This window comes from Cupressus sempervirens, chromosome 5 (assembly GCF_028749045.1).
Source record: "Cupressus sempervirens isolate cs-2001-9-10 chromosome 5, ASM2874904v1, whole genome shotgun sequence".
Taxonomy (NCBI): domain Eukaryota; kingdom Viridiplantae; phylum Streptophyta; class Pinopsida; order Cupressales; family Cupressaceae; genus Cupressus; species Cupressus sempervirens.
In genome coordinates, this window is record NC_143122.1 from 254,766,083 (window position 1) to 254,781,555 (window position 15,473).

Consider the following 15,473-nt stretch of genomic DNA (forward strand, 5'->3'; position numbering starts at 1 on the left):
AAAAGAAAGGAAAACTTTCTTACACCATACCAGTTTGAGCAAGTCAAGAAAGAGCTAGCATCTTTGGAAGACCAAAGAAATAGAATTCTTCTCCATGAGCAAGAAGCTGTCTTGCCCTTATACGATGAAGATGCTCCAGGTACCACTTCCAGAAATCCAGGTACTACTTCCAGCTCTCATGGTTATATCCATCATCCGCAAGCTCAGCAAGCCTTTGCTAAGGCTTCACGGAAGGAATGGCTTTCTCAGTGCCTCGCCTTCTTATATCAGGCTAAAGCTGATATATTCCAAGAAATAAATCAAGTTCAGAAAGAATTGAAGGAATATGAAAGTAGCTCCAGCTGTCTCATTGCATTTGATAAGCTACTTCTTGAATCTGAACAAGTCCAGCAACCGTCAGCTGAACAAGAAATGGAAGCAACTGAAGAATATGCAGAACAAGATGTTTCTTATCTACATACGCAAGATGAACCAAAACAAGCTTTTGGTTATCAGAAAGGTATGTCCAATCCCTATCCAACTTTTCTGCTTACTGTTAAATTATCAAGATTGAAAGCTTACCAGTTATGTGCCCTCTTAGACTCTGGCGCAGATTGTAATCTCTCCTGTAAGGAAGCCTTTCCTTTAGATTGTTGGGTTCCTACTAGTACTAGTATACATTCTGTTACCCATTCCAACAATCCCATAAGGTTTCAGGCAAATGTTCCAATCCAGTTTGCATCGCAAACCTGTATTGTTACTTTTATGCAATTTCCAGTTGAACAGTACGACTGTATAATAGGAAGCCAAACTTTACAGCAATGGTCACCCTACACCGTTGGTCATCAGGGTACCTACATTGACTTTCAGTTTGGTCGTGTGTCTCAAATCAATGAATTTTGAGCTTACTCTCCTAAGCTGTCATTTCCACAGTGCCTCGCCTTCTTATATCAGGCTAAAGCTGATATATTCCAAGAAATAAATCAAGTTCAGAAAGAATTGAAGGAATATGAAAGTAGCTCCAGCTCTCTCAGTGCATTTGATAAGCTACTTCTTGAATCTAAACAAGTCCAGCAACCGTCAGCTGAACAAGAAATGGAAGCAACTGAAGAATAAGCAGAACAAGATGTTTCTTATCTGCATACGCAAGATGAACCAAAACAAGGTTTTGGTTATCAGAAAGGTATGTCCAGTCCCTGTCCAGCTTTTCTGCTTACTGTTGAATTATTAGGACTAAAATTTTACCAGTTATGTGCCCTCTTAGACTCTGGCGCAGATTGTAATCTCGCCCGTAAGGAAGCCTTTCCTTTAGATTTTTGGGTTCCTACTAGTACTAGTATACATTCGGTTACCCATTCCAACAATCCCATAAGGTTTCAGGCACATGTTCCAATCTAGTTTGCATCCCAAACCTGTATTGTTACTTTTCTGCAATTTCTAGTTGAACAGTACGACTGTATAATAGGAAGCCAAACCTTACAACAATGGTCACCCTACATCGTTGGTCATTAGGGTACCTACATTGACTTTCAGTTTGGTCGTGTGCCTCAAATCAATGAATTCCGAGCTTACTCTCCTAAGCTGTCATTTCCACAGCCTCCTAAGCCGATTCCGCCTCAGTCGCAAGACAACTTCTTGCTCATGGAGAAGAATTCTATTTTTTTGGTCTTCCAAAGATGCTAGCTCTTTCTTGACTTGCTCAAACTAGTATGGTGTAAGAAAGTTTTCCTTTCTTTTGAGCAATTGGTTGCTATGGGCTTGAATTCTTTCAAGCTCTTGCTGAGGATTCAGTCTTAACCAATTTGGATTGGTTTGACTCAGTGGATGATGACGATCTGGAATTCTGTCAGAACGATGATACATATTACAGTAAAAAGAAACTTCTGACTGGTCATCTTCACTGGGAGAGAAGAATTTCTCAGATTCTTCATCAGAGGTATGTTCTGGCTCAGATATGTGTAGATGTCTTACTTGCATGATTTCATTATCACTATCTGAAGAACTTTCTTCAATGCATATATCATCTGAATCAGATGCATCAGAAATAACTATAACTGGTTCATTGTACATATTTACAGATTGAAGAGCGTGGACGTGCTTTCCTTTCTTATCTCGATCTAGACACTTGTTTTCATAGTGTTCACCTTTGCAAATATAAAAAACAGGTTTAAAATTTTTTCTCTTTACTTTTCCTTTTCTTCTTAGAAACACTTTGCGTTTCTTTCTGTGCTTATATTTAGGAAAGGATTTGTCATAGTCCCTATGAGAGTTGTAGGACTTGAAAGACTTGTGCTTTTTCTTATGTTTGTCACATCCATATGAGATGGATTGACAGTGGCACAGACCTGCTTTCAGGTAAGGAAGAACTTCTTTCTTCTTTTTCCTATTTTGCTTCTCACTGCATAGATCACTATTGATCTCTTTGATAAACTGACACAACTATGGAAAGGTTACGTCATTGATTGACATGTCAGGTGTGTTCATGATACTATAAAGGAATTTCTCCCTATAGTAGGACTGAAGCTGTAACGAAAAACTATTCAAAAAGGTATTATACATCCAGACGTTATTATTTGTCTGGCCTGATCTATAGAAGTTGGTGTACTGATCGCTACAGTACTGATCCAACTTGCTCATGTCACAGATTCTGTTTTCTGTGAACTTCTTCAAAGCTGCACGCTGTTCATTGTCGTGCTGACCAACAATCATTCTGTAAAGTGCACTGCTAACTGTTGTTACACCTGCCTGGATCAAGTCATATTTGTAGTCTGTGGGAAGACTATCCCATGCGCTTCTTGCAATGCCTGTGAGGGCATTCAATCCTTTTCGGATCGCTTGATCAGGTGTCATATTTGCTGCATAGATGGCGTTGTCCATCCATGTGCGAATTACATCTAGTGTAGCTTTATTCTTGACAGGATCATAACTATCTAGATTAATGTACTGTGGTACATTTTCATTAAATGCATACAACTGATCATATGGGTCCTGTGACACCATATTCACTTGTTTCCATGTATCAGTTTTTGGGTCAAACTCTTGTGGTTTAGGACTGGGTACATGAATGACTAAGGCTTTACCACTATGTAAAGAACGGAGACGTTGATGGTCTGCCTGCGAGATTGGAAAGTTACTTGGAGGCTTAGCAGGGGCTAGCTGTGGTAAGCTGCTTAGTTTATCAGTAACAACATCTTTAACAGACTACAGGGTTTGGTTGATGCCTTGAGCATCGGCTAGTTGCTGGGAGACAATCTGCGTTGTGGTTTGTTCTATGGTTGCAACTTTCTTGGCAATAGTCTGTGTTGTGGTGGTTAAGGTCTACGCTATAGTGGAGATTTGGTGAGTCGTTGCAAACAAAGAAGACAGGCGATTTATACTATCGGTCCACCACGCTTCAGAAGATGTGCGGAAACTCTAGTAATTAGAGCGGAGACTATTGATATCAGACTGCATTTTTTGGGCAAACTACTGAGAGAGTCCGGACTCAAGAGATTGCAAAGAGGCAATAATAGTATGAAAATTAGCATTATTACAGGCATGGGCTAGCTGGGCGGCTAGTTCCATTTGAACGAGTTTTTGCATTTGATTCTGTTGCACAAGCAAAGCCTTTTGTATATACAGATTGGCATAATTAAGCATTTTGATCTGTGTAGGCACATCTGGTTGACCAGAAGCTATGACATGCTGAGGCCAGCAAGGTATGCTATATTTGTCATCAGCAGATTGGAGAATGAAGTCATGGAAAGTGGGGACTTCAGGAGCTTGCAGGCAAGCTTGGTCAAAGGAAGTTTGTTGACCAGATAAATACATGCGAACATATCTTGGACATATAAAGGAACAATTAGTGCATTGCATCTCACCATTATCCAACTCCATGAACTGAGGATGTTCACATGGAGCAGCAAGAAGATTCGAAACAGAGGTTGGTAAATGTTGAGGAACTGACGTATTGACAGGCACCGATGGAGGTGTTCTTAATGGAGGCATTGAAGGTTGTCTACTCATTGGTGGTACGAAAGATGAACTAAGTGAGGACATACTCCGAGTCAGGGACTGACGGGCAGGAGTAGAAGCAGAGGATGAGGGTTGCGACGAGGCAAACGATATCCTAGCTTGGTGGTAATCTTCCTGTACATTAGTAATAGTGGTCATGTTAGTCGGACCTTCCAGTTGTCGTAATGCCTTCATATCTATGATCCATTCCTTAGGGACTTGGATATCTGTCAATTGCAGCATGCGAGGTGCAGTGATCTGCGCACCCTTCACATCTGTCTGCCAAAGCAGAGAATACGTATTCTAGGATTTATCAACTCTCTGATCCTTAACAACAAGGACTGTAGTATTAAACAAGCGGCCATATAAAGCAAACCAGAGGGCATGTGTTCTTGACCCTTTTTTCATATTTAGATACTGTGTTTCGAATTGGAACATGATGACCTTGTCTAGATGGTCATCCAATAGGCTTACAACAAAGTTTGGGATGACATCGAAAGCTGTGGCTCCTGCGGTCATGGGTGCAGAGATTCCACCCATAAGCATATCACTGTATCTATTATGTCTAGCATCCAGCAAAGTCATCATGACTGTTGCAGGTATTCCTTTACGATACAGGGGTTCTATTCCAGCCACTATGCTACCTATGTGTAGGTATTTATAACCATTCTTGGTTTTAGCTTGTTTCACTAAGTTCTGGACATCTTTACTTGACAAGAGATTGATAAAGCTGTGAGGCTGATCATTTTTCACTACTACTTGTAATTCTATCAATTTACAAATGGTTTTAGACTTATAAGATAACAAACCTAAGTCGCTGTAAATCTCATTCCATTTCTTAACTGGTAATTTAAATCTATCAGTAGGCATTGAGTATGCTTCAGACTGTGAAATATCTTCATCCACATTAATATCTTGAATTGAGTCAAAGACAGAACTTAAACTTACTAGTTTTGATGTTTGGTCTGCAGATTGTTGATCTCGAGGATCAACCATCTCGATCTCTTTTCTATATGTTGGTTTGAGTGCGCTACCTTCTTTGCCTCTAACACGCCTTCACACGGCTTCAACAACGAGGACTTACTTCACGCGAAAACCAAACAGAAACACGAGAGACACTATTGACAATTGCAGAATCAAACAACATAGATAATAAGAAAGAACATGGCTCTGATACCAACTTTTAGGCAGCTGTGAATGTGACAACTTGAAATCATATATTCAGGATTGAAAGAGCGAAATTTACAATAGTTCACATATACATCACGCGCTGATAGTCTGATTTCTATTTTTCTCAAGAATGAGAAAAGAGCATACTCTCTATATCAGGGTATGAGGATATGAGATTTACAGACCTCGACTATGAACACTGATTGATAGACTATTGACCTCACAATTCTAGACTTCTCTAAGAGACTACCTAGAAAACCTCTCGAAAACCTTCTAACTTGAAATGAAGGAATGCCTTCCTTATATAGGAGAAAGCCTTTCAACTTCATTTTACAATATTTGAAATCTGACCATAGATGGTGGACACTTATAAAGTGCTTTTCGACAGAAGGAATCTAGCTACAGGACCTCCACTCACAAATAGAAAGAAGTATATAAAATTGACATTATATATTTTGTTGCACCATTAATTTGTGCTTCGAGATTTTAGAATGCATTATACATCATTAATATGTCAATATTTGAATCTTTTCAAAATTAAAAAAAATCATTTTTATGTCTAGTTAAGATTTTTATAAGATTTTTTATTTTTGATATTAATTATATATCAAAAAAATGTTACGTGAACTCATTTGCATTTATAATATATTTTTTTAAAATATTATAATACAAATAAAAAATTATAAATATATAATATGATATTTTATATTTTATTTTATTTATATTATATATTAGTTATGTATTGATAAATATTATCATTTTCACACAATATTATAGAATTAAATGTATTCAATATTTATTTTATTTTATTATAATAATTTATTTTTAAAATACTATTTAGTTAAAAGTTTAAATTATTTTATCAACAATTTGATGTAAGTTATTAAAGTTAAATAATGTATATATATTTTTAAATTAAAATTCTATTTAAAATCATTAAGGAAAGTCATAACTCATTAAGAAATAATTTAATTTAATTTAATTTAGTAACATTTAAACTAAATTTGACATTTTTTTCCTTATCATTTTGCGCTTATTAATTTTATGTCTATAGCAAGGAAAGGGAAAATGTAATCAATAGACAAGCATTGAGAAAATTCCTCAGAATTATGCTCTATAAGTTTCCTATTCTAGTTTTTAATTTTTTTAAATTGTTGTTATTTGTTTGAGTTCTTTGGAAAATTTGATGTATGATGTTCACCTATGTGACTAATTACAACACTATCTAGCACGATTGAATGTGACAAACCTACTTATGTTCCCCGCTAGTGTTTTAGGCCTACACTCATCTTGCCTTTGATGACTAATGCTTATTTACTACAAATGCATTAATCAATAGATTTTGTGGGTTAAGTTTTATTTTTTGTGAAAATTATATTTTAAAATTTTAATGTTACTTGTATGAGAAAATCATTGAGTGGTGGGAGGAAGGGCAGATGGAACTTCATATAAAACGTGACATTTTTGTTGATAGATTAGGTGTCTTGATGTGCTTCAACTTTGCATACACATAGCCACATGTTCATGGAAATATATCAAATGAAGAAATGAGAAGTCTTCTTACATTGTTATAAAAATTCGTTATATTTGGGAGTCTCCATTCTAGTCTCTTTGTAAAATGTTTGTAGCATGTAGGGTTGCTAAATTTGTTTTCTTGTTACATTGTTGTTATAAAAATTTGTTATATTTGGGAGTCTCCATTATAGTCTCTCTAGCATGTAGGGTTGCTAAATTTATACTCTTGTAAATATTACAAATATATTCACCAACAATTTTATAATCCAAATATTTGATAATCTGATAATTGTTTAAAGTATGAATGGAACATGGCCCTTCTCATTCCTCAAAGTTTGATTGACTTACTTGGATCATGGGCCTTTTAAAGTTGTCCAACAAAAGAAAAATTACAAATCAATGCTACTTTCTTTCAATCAACGGTAGCATCATTTAAATAACTCGTCATTCAAATTTCAATTTCAATTTCAAAGAGTTAGTTTTTTATATAATATATAGTGAATATTGTATTTTTATATATTTAGTATTTATGATTTTTAAAAAAATCTAAAGTATTTAGTATTTATGATTTTTTTTTAAAAACTCCACTTATAATAATAACAAATGTAATATTGTATATTCCTTTCTAATAGATTATTTGTTCTGATTTTAGAAAACTTTATATTAATGTCTTATTTAATAGCAATATTAGAATAGAAAATAGAAAAGTATTTTGCAATTAAAATAATTAGTATATTTATATCATTATTTTAGAACAATTTATTATTTTCAATGAATTGCATAAAAATACTTAATCTAATTGTAAATATTCAACAATTAGAAAAATTGACTAATTAATTGATATACAAATCAACTTTTTTATTTATTATATGTTTCTAATTCTTGATTAACTAGTATACAAATCAATATTTCATTTTTTGCCTAAAACACTTGAAGATTGATTTTGCAAAGATTCGATTTTTAGGCAAAAAGATTTTATTTCTATTAATGATTTTAGTGAATCCTACTTTTGGGAAAAGACCAATGTTCCCACTAACTATATCTGAGAAAATATTTTGGTAATAGCACAAGGGGTTCTTAGAAAGGTGAGAATAAGTAGATTTATAAGGTGAGAATAAGTAGATTTATATTCACACAGGAGCAACAGAAAATGAGTTTGTAGCTTGCTCTTATAGGCTTGGCGGGTTGTGTAGATCGCAGACATTCTCCCTCTACTCCTCTCTACTTCTTTTTCCATGCACAATCTTATCATTTTGTCCAATTTGATGGTAAAACATTAATTGATTGCCAGATATCAGATTTAATTTGCCCAAGATTATATTTTATCTGATTTGATTCAAGGAAGATTTGATTTGATCTGATTTCATTCACTAACGATTTCAATTGATTGTAGTAGAAATACAATATTATTAGTACATTCAAATATAATACAAATAAATTGAATTTTTCAAATGATCTTGTTATATTAAATTTGATTAAAACCTACATACAAACATAGTACTCTGAATTCTTCAAGATTAAGCTTTAAAAAAATAAGTTGAACGCCTACAATCATACTTACTAATATTATATGTTACAATGCTTTTCTTTTTCTATTCAAATCAAATACCTATGATAGTATATTTGCTATAGTACGATTTTTTTATCCATGTTTTACAAATATCTTATCTCTAATTTTCACTGTTACTAAAAGCTAGCTCAACACTTTTGATGATATGTATGAATGAAACTGCTACCTTGGACATGCTAACAGTTGCTCCAACATGCCCAATTGTGTGTGCAACTGCCACCTAAAATAGCAAAAACAACAATCACCTCCAAAAATCCATAAGTAATATAATTTGCTCACTGTAAGAGAAATTCAAATTTTGTTAATAGAAAAACTATAAAATCAAAGCAAACATGTCTACTAATACTACATAAGAATAAAATGCCTCATCATTAAAAAGTTTTTTAAAAAAATGTATATCAAACAAATGCAAGCAGTGCATTGTTCTCTCACCGGAGCCAAGGCCTTCCAAAATTCAAAATCAGTATCTGAAGCCTCCGCTATACGTGTTAGCCAAGAGATCCACATTATTAATGATCCAACTACACGTAAAAGTGTTGAAGTCAACCATGGGAAAGGGAATACGTTTAGCACTTTCTTGTTGTAAATATTGAAGATGATGTTTAGGGTCCGTTTGGTTCCTGGAAGATGACAGGAATTGGCTTTTTCAAAACCTGGATTTGAAAATTTGTGTGTTTGTTTCAAAATTTGCAAAATGGAATTAGCAAACGAAACTTCTAATTTTATTTCAAAATCAGGTTTTTCGACTTCCTAAAAAAAGTAGGAATTGAAAATCAAAACTTAGTTTTGTTTTTTAAGGAGTATAAAAACAATAGATTGGACTATTTTTTGAAATTTGCCTACAACTCCAAGCTTACACATAAAAATGTGTCTTCACACACATCTTCCAAGTGAAACAAACGGTTTCAAAAAAATCCCAAAAATCGGAATGAAGACATACAAAACATTGATTTGGCTAAACCAAGATTTGTACAAATCCGAAGTTTTTTAATTCCACGAACCAAACGGACCCTTAGGGTCCACCAAGCAATGAAGTAGATTCCAATCTTTAATCTCTGACCAGCTGGTTGTGCCGAAGCTTTTTCTAAAAGAGCACCCTCTTTGGGCACACCATCAGGAACATAGTCTGAGGAGCTAGCTTCATATGCCTTGGCCTGTACTTTAAAGCATGTACTTCTTAAGCATCTCTGAGATGAACCTAGGCCTAAACAAGAGGTGAGTTTTACTGAGTGCCCATATATAGGTTTTTTATCAAGTGCAAAAGAGAGGTGATTCAAGCCATGCTAATGAATTGACCTGGGTTTTCCTGACACGCTGGAGAGCAGATTTATTTGTGAATGTGAATTTTGCGATGATCTAATTGCATTATCAGGGAAAATAGATTTACACATCAAACCACCACCCATTATTGTGGTAGATGCAGACATGTATGATAACTGAGTTAATAGTGTTCCTAGAAAAAAATATCAATAATTAGTCATTGTCAATTTGAAAAATCAATAAAAGTCCAATTTCTTATTTTTAGATTTGAGAAGATAACTTGAAATCCAAAAATTGAAATAGTACAAGACACACAATTTAGCATTTAATTGAAAAGGCATCTAACAAAAGGGACAAGATACACAAAATTATACCCTAGGGCCAATTTCCCCCTGTGATGATACCACGAGGGAATTTATTTTTGTGAGCATAGAAACGACTTTTCTATATATGCATGAGTGCATATAGACAAAAGTCTAGGACAGCAAAGTATCTTAACTCGCTATGCATACAATCTAACTATAGAAACTGTAGTTGGTGCTCAAGAACAAACCCATTTTTTAACCCCAGAAACTGTAACAATCTAGTTAGATTATTGCGCCATGCAAGTTAATATAGAGATCTATCTTGGAATTTTATTACCAGAAAAAGAACAAAAAGAACAAGAATACGCATTCCTCCATTCTGAGGACTCCTTAACGGAGGCTTGTTTTGAAGCTTCAGGCCCGTTTCATTTGCCCTAACCTTTTTAAGGATGAAAATAGCTTGGCTTTGAACAAAGGAAAGGAGAAGATGATGGGAGGGTTGAGGCTAAGACTCATGTTTAAGCGTAGAAATTCTGAGACATTTGCAGCGGTATATGACTAGGAAGAGGATTGTAAATCCAAATGTAAATCAAAATCTCCTGTTGCTCCTTATTTCCGCCGAGAGGAAGAAGAGGAAATAGAGAATGAGAGGTCCGATTTCATCTCACTCACCTGCTTGCATGGAAGACATTTAATGACAATAAATATAGAAATCTAGTTGCACGCAAGTGACAAAATAGATTGATAATGTGTGAAAGAGAAAAACATGTGACGTGATTTAAAAATTGATGATTACATACAATATTCAATCAAGATAAAATCTGGTAGATTTGACATAAAGATCAATCACCCCAATTCATGATCAAAAAATAGTTTTCTGATAAGTCTTTTGCTAGTGTGAAACAACTTCTGGCTGGAGTGAACTTCAATGGAAAAGCCTATAGGCTAATTATATTCCATTTAAATTTATCACCTCCACAACAAATCTTTTCAAACTATAAGATGTAGAATTAGATATAAAGAAGAAGAGGAAGCAAACGAAGGCAAATGGGAAGAGAAGATGTAATAAAGAAGTATATATATGCAGATAAGTATTCAAATGTGAGAAAAATGGAGAAGAGAATATTACATGAATAAGAGTCTAAATTTGAGTGAGGCATTAAAACAAATTTGGCCTATTGAAAATAAACATAGTGAAAAGACCAAGGGAGGGGGTCAAATTGTGTCAGGGTCTAATTTTATTGGATGAGTGGCAATGTAACGGTAATATTAATATTAAAATCTACATTGATAAATAGATTTGTAAAAGTAAAAGAATGTCATCGATATATTTCTTGTTGAACTATTATATTAAAAAAAAATTAAATGATCAATTGTCCAACTAGTGAATATTAAGAATCAATAGTTGTAAATCAATTTATGTGGTATTATTCAATTAAATAATCTACAATATGAACTTGTCATTAAGTCAAATATCTTTTGCATAATATTGCCTTGTGAATTGTTAGACTCTTTCATAGACTACTAACACCATTCATCACTATATAATTTGCATATCCATATCTCACTTTTGGAGATGAGTTTTTCTCCCATGAGGTTTTCTCCTTTTATTAGATTGTAAGAGATTAGTTACATTACATTGTACATTGCATAGTACTTAACATTGTCTAGTTTTCCAAATCTGTCATCCCACCAATTTACTTATTTTATTTTTCTCCTAAAGTTACACATAAAGCAATGTGTTAAAATAAGTATCATATACTCTTTCTTAATTTCCACTTAGACATACAAGTTGTCATTGCATATTTCTAATGTACATTGTTATTTACATTAGGGTAGTTGTCTTTATATACCTTACCTACACTTGCATGTGACTAGGATACGGTCCCATTCAATGTTCATCATTTTCTTTTACATTGCCTACATAAGTAGTTCGTTGTACTATTTTATCAACAATCATCAAGTATTATTTTTTCTTTGCATCTTTTGGTGGTTATCTTCTCTTGGTGAGGTCCTTAAGGTTGCAACTTCAAGTTTTTTTATTGCTTCTACAAATGCATCCACAAGCTTATGCATAGGGTTCAATGCTTTTGGAGATATTTAAAGTTTCATAAATTTAGTAATAATAATAAAATGTTGCCTCAAATATCTCTCCTCCGATGTAGTAACAAAAAAATATCTTGGTGTTTTACTTTGCATCTTCTACAAATGAGGTAGGCTCTATAATGCTTACTACTGGTATAAGTTAATGATGAAAGGCTTGATTTTTTATTCTTGAATTAAACGTTTAGTTGTAGAAATATTCTAAAATTTAACTTTGTATCCATGTAACCTTATTAACAAGTTAATGTGTAATATTTATGGCATGGGTACTATATAATATCACCTTAGAATATTGTTAACATCTTGTACTTGAGGTGGAAGAGGAGGACTCGAAGGAGGAAGCAGGGGAAAAGGCTAGGAGAAGATTTGGAAGAATTGCCCAATCCCAGGCTAGGTACAAGCAAAAATCTAACAGAGTCAGGGTGGAGGAAGTGGAAGAGGAGAGCTCAGATAATAGTGAAGAGGAGAGGGAGGAGGAGGATAACTCTGATTCCAAGAGAGAAAAAGGGAAGGAGGTAGTTGAAAAAAGTATTAACTCGACCAACAATTATGTTGACAATGCCTAGTTGTTTGCTGATAATGCCCAAGTTTTTGTTGGTAATGTTGTTACCATAGAGACTACCCATGTTTCGTCCAGCTTCACCCTAGAATCCATTACCTTCTATGAAGACAGTAGCAAAGTGGACACCTCTCCCATTACTATTTCCTCCCCGGTCAAGGATAAATCTAAGGTTTTTACTAACCTAAGGGTTTTGCAAGATGATAACCAGGTTGAAAAAGCTAAAGAGGAAGCTAAAAAGATGGGAACGAAAAAAAAGGAGGAGACCAAGGAGCAATTGGAGATGTATGCCAAATTGGACAAGAGGGTTAAAACTTTAGAAGAAGGGTTCCTCACCTTCTCTAAATTTTCCCTAAAGATCACCCACACCGCTGCCACCACCCTCCAACTGCTAGCACAGGAGAAAGAAGAAGATGGAATGGATATGGAGGATCATAAACTCCTCTTTGGGCTTGGGTTCTGTTGGCTGCTAAGGGAAAGGAAAAAATTGAGAATTATGTTTCTTAGTTCTAAGGGATCCTCGGATCCAAGCTTTTTTATGTTAATTCGTTGTTACTGGTTTTGTTGGTATCCCGTTGTTGCTCAGACTCGGGTCGGCCTAGTAGTGCCAATAGTTTTTATGATGAACTTTAGTAGTATAGCAAACATAATAGACTTCTATTACAGTTTAGTTGGTTTGGTTCATAGTAGTATGCTAGTTAAGTTACATGCATAGTTTTATTTTGGCTATGTGGAACTTTTGTATGTTTTTACTCCAATAATGTTCTCTATGGGTCTCTGCTGGTAATATGTTGGTCACCAACATTTTGGTTGTAAGGGTTGACCCCCTTGTTTTTGGTTACTTTTTATTTCAAAAACATCTTGTACTTGAGGAGACAAATTTGTCCAATTAAACACAAGAACAAGTACCTTACTTGGTAGAATCGATACAAAATAGACCTAAAGGAGATTCTAAGACCACCTAATCCAAAAGGGATAAGTGCCCCAAACTTCCCACAAAGAGCTTAAGCACCTCAATCAAAGAAACCAAATCAATGAACAAGCATAACAAAGCCATATCCAGGAAAGAGAGAACCCATACACCAGAGAAACAACCTCTCCTACAACCCATTGCATTCTCATCCTCATCTTCTTCATTATCATCCTCCTCGCCAAGTTGAGACACGGTCCATGCCATACCTATGGCGTTGCTAGAAACCCTTGGTCTTGAACACGCATGTTTGCTCCCTTTCGTGCTCCCTTTTACGCTCTCTCTCCTACCCATTTCGCTATTTAAAATCATCCAATGTTAAAATGCTTGTCATTCTACAATTGAAGGTAAAATGTATCAAACCATTACAACTGATAGCTAATCTTATCTCTTTATGTATTAATTTGAGTGAGTAACAATTATTTTGGCAAAGACTGGTTGCAAGCCAATGACAACAAATTTGCCAAAGGTAGTTGTTGTATTTTGGGTATAATGTGTTGGCAAGATGGATCTAGGTTTGTGACATAAATCATAATAGACAACTTGTATTGGTATATGTTTTGGGATTTAAGAAGCATTTGGTTCATAGTGGATTGATTACTAGAGTGTGATATGCGGATTATTATTTTGGGAGCTGATAGCATGGGGTAGCATGTTGACTAACGTGGGAGCATTAATTATGGATTATAACATGTAATTTGATTTCTATAACTATTTTATAATTGTAAAGGTTATATGTGCATCTTAAGATGGGCCTATTAATTTTTTTTTGCATTGTGGAACTCCTAACATGCTGACCTACTTGCTTAGTTATAGCTTGTATAAAAGAAATTAATTTCCTTAGTTGTAATGTGTGGGATAAATGTAATATTTTATGTGTGAGCCTTGATGTTGGATATCACAAGTGAGTTGAATGATTATCATTTACTTTAATAAGAGGGGTGAGTGAAATATGTTATCATGCCTAAGTGTGAACATTGAAACTATTAGACAAGTGTGTTTCATCAATCAGTTCATTATTTAGATTTGTAAATCCTTGAAGAATGATTTAACTTTTACATATTAGACAATGAGTCTTCTTAAAAGTGGATTCTAGCTTCTCTCCTTGGGAATTGTTCTCTAGCAGTGAGTCATTCCTAATAGGGTTGGAACCTTTTGATAATGGTTTAGTCGTTTAACAAGGACTTATCCTTTAAAATGGAAAAATATACTAAATTATTTGTATTGAATCCTACCAAGGTTGGGTCCTCTAAAATGACATTTTCATATTAGTACGTGATTTTGTGGGTATTATCCACAATGAGGCTTATCCCTAATAGTGTTTTCCTCGAGAAGAAAAATCATTGTGTTATGGTGTTGGATTTGATCTTATTACGTTTTTATATTTGTGGTTGGTGATTTCTTTAATAAGTTTAGAATTTATAATCATTGCACATAATTGAAAAAACCCCCACCGCTGCCCTGCCTCTTAGCTGTGAGGTTTGGACTATGATTACTAACACAATTTATGTGATCTCTAGTACAAAGACACGTAGGATCAAATTGTGACCTGCATAAGAGATCTTTAAAATATGTATTGAGGAGTGATATGTGTTATTCTATTTGAACTTTATTATAAGAGTAACTTTATAACTTTAACTAAATGACGGAGAAACTCAAATAAAATTAAAACCAATTTAGGAAGTGATTATCAATTATCCTTAGATAATATGTTAAAAGAGATATCTTGTGCAAAATCAATCAAAGTTTCCTATGAAAATAAAAATGTAAGATGAAAATCAATATCATATACAACATAATAAAATTATAACATCAAAAGTCTCCTTGCATATAAAGTAAATCATAAGGAGGTAAGAATGTAGGAGTGAGACTTTGACTACCTCATATCTAAGAAACATAGTCATGACAATAAGGGTCCATTTGGTGGTAGGAATAGGAATAAGTATTCCAGATTTGTTATTTCGGGAATAGAAAATGGGAATATGTATTCCTCTTCTATGTTTGGTTTGTCCAAAATTTGATTGGGGATATATTTATTATATGTTTGGT

At 34.3% G+C, this 15,473-nt stretch overlaps 1 pseudogene; it reads right to left on the minus strand.

The window, feature by feature from the left end:
• Positions 1-8,327: 8,327 nt before the first annotated feature.
• LOC149555498 (glucose-6-phosphate/phosphate translocator 1, chloroplastic pseudogene) lies at positions 8,328-9,654 on the minus strand (annotated as a pseudogene).
• Positions 9,655-15,473: the final 5,819 nt, after the last annotated feature.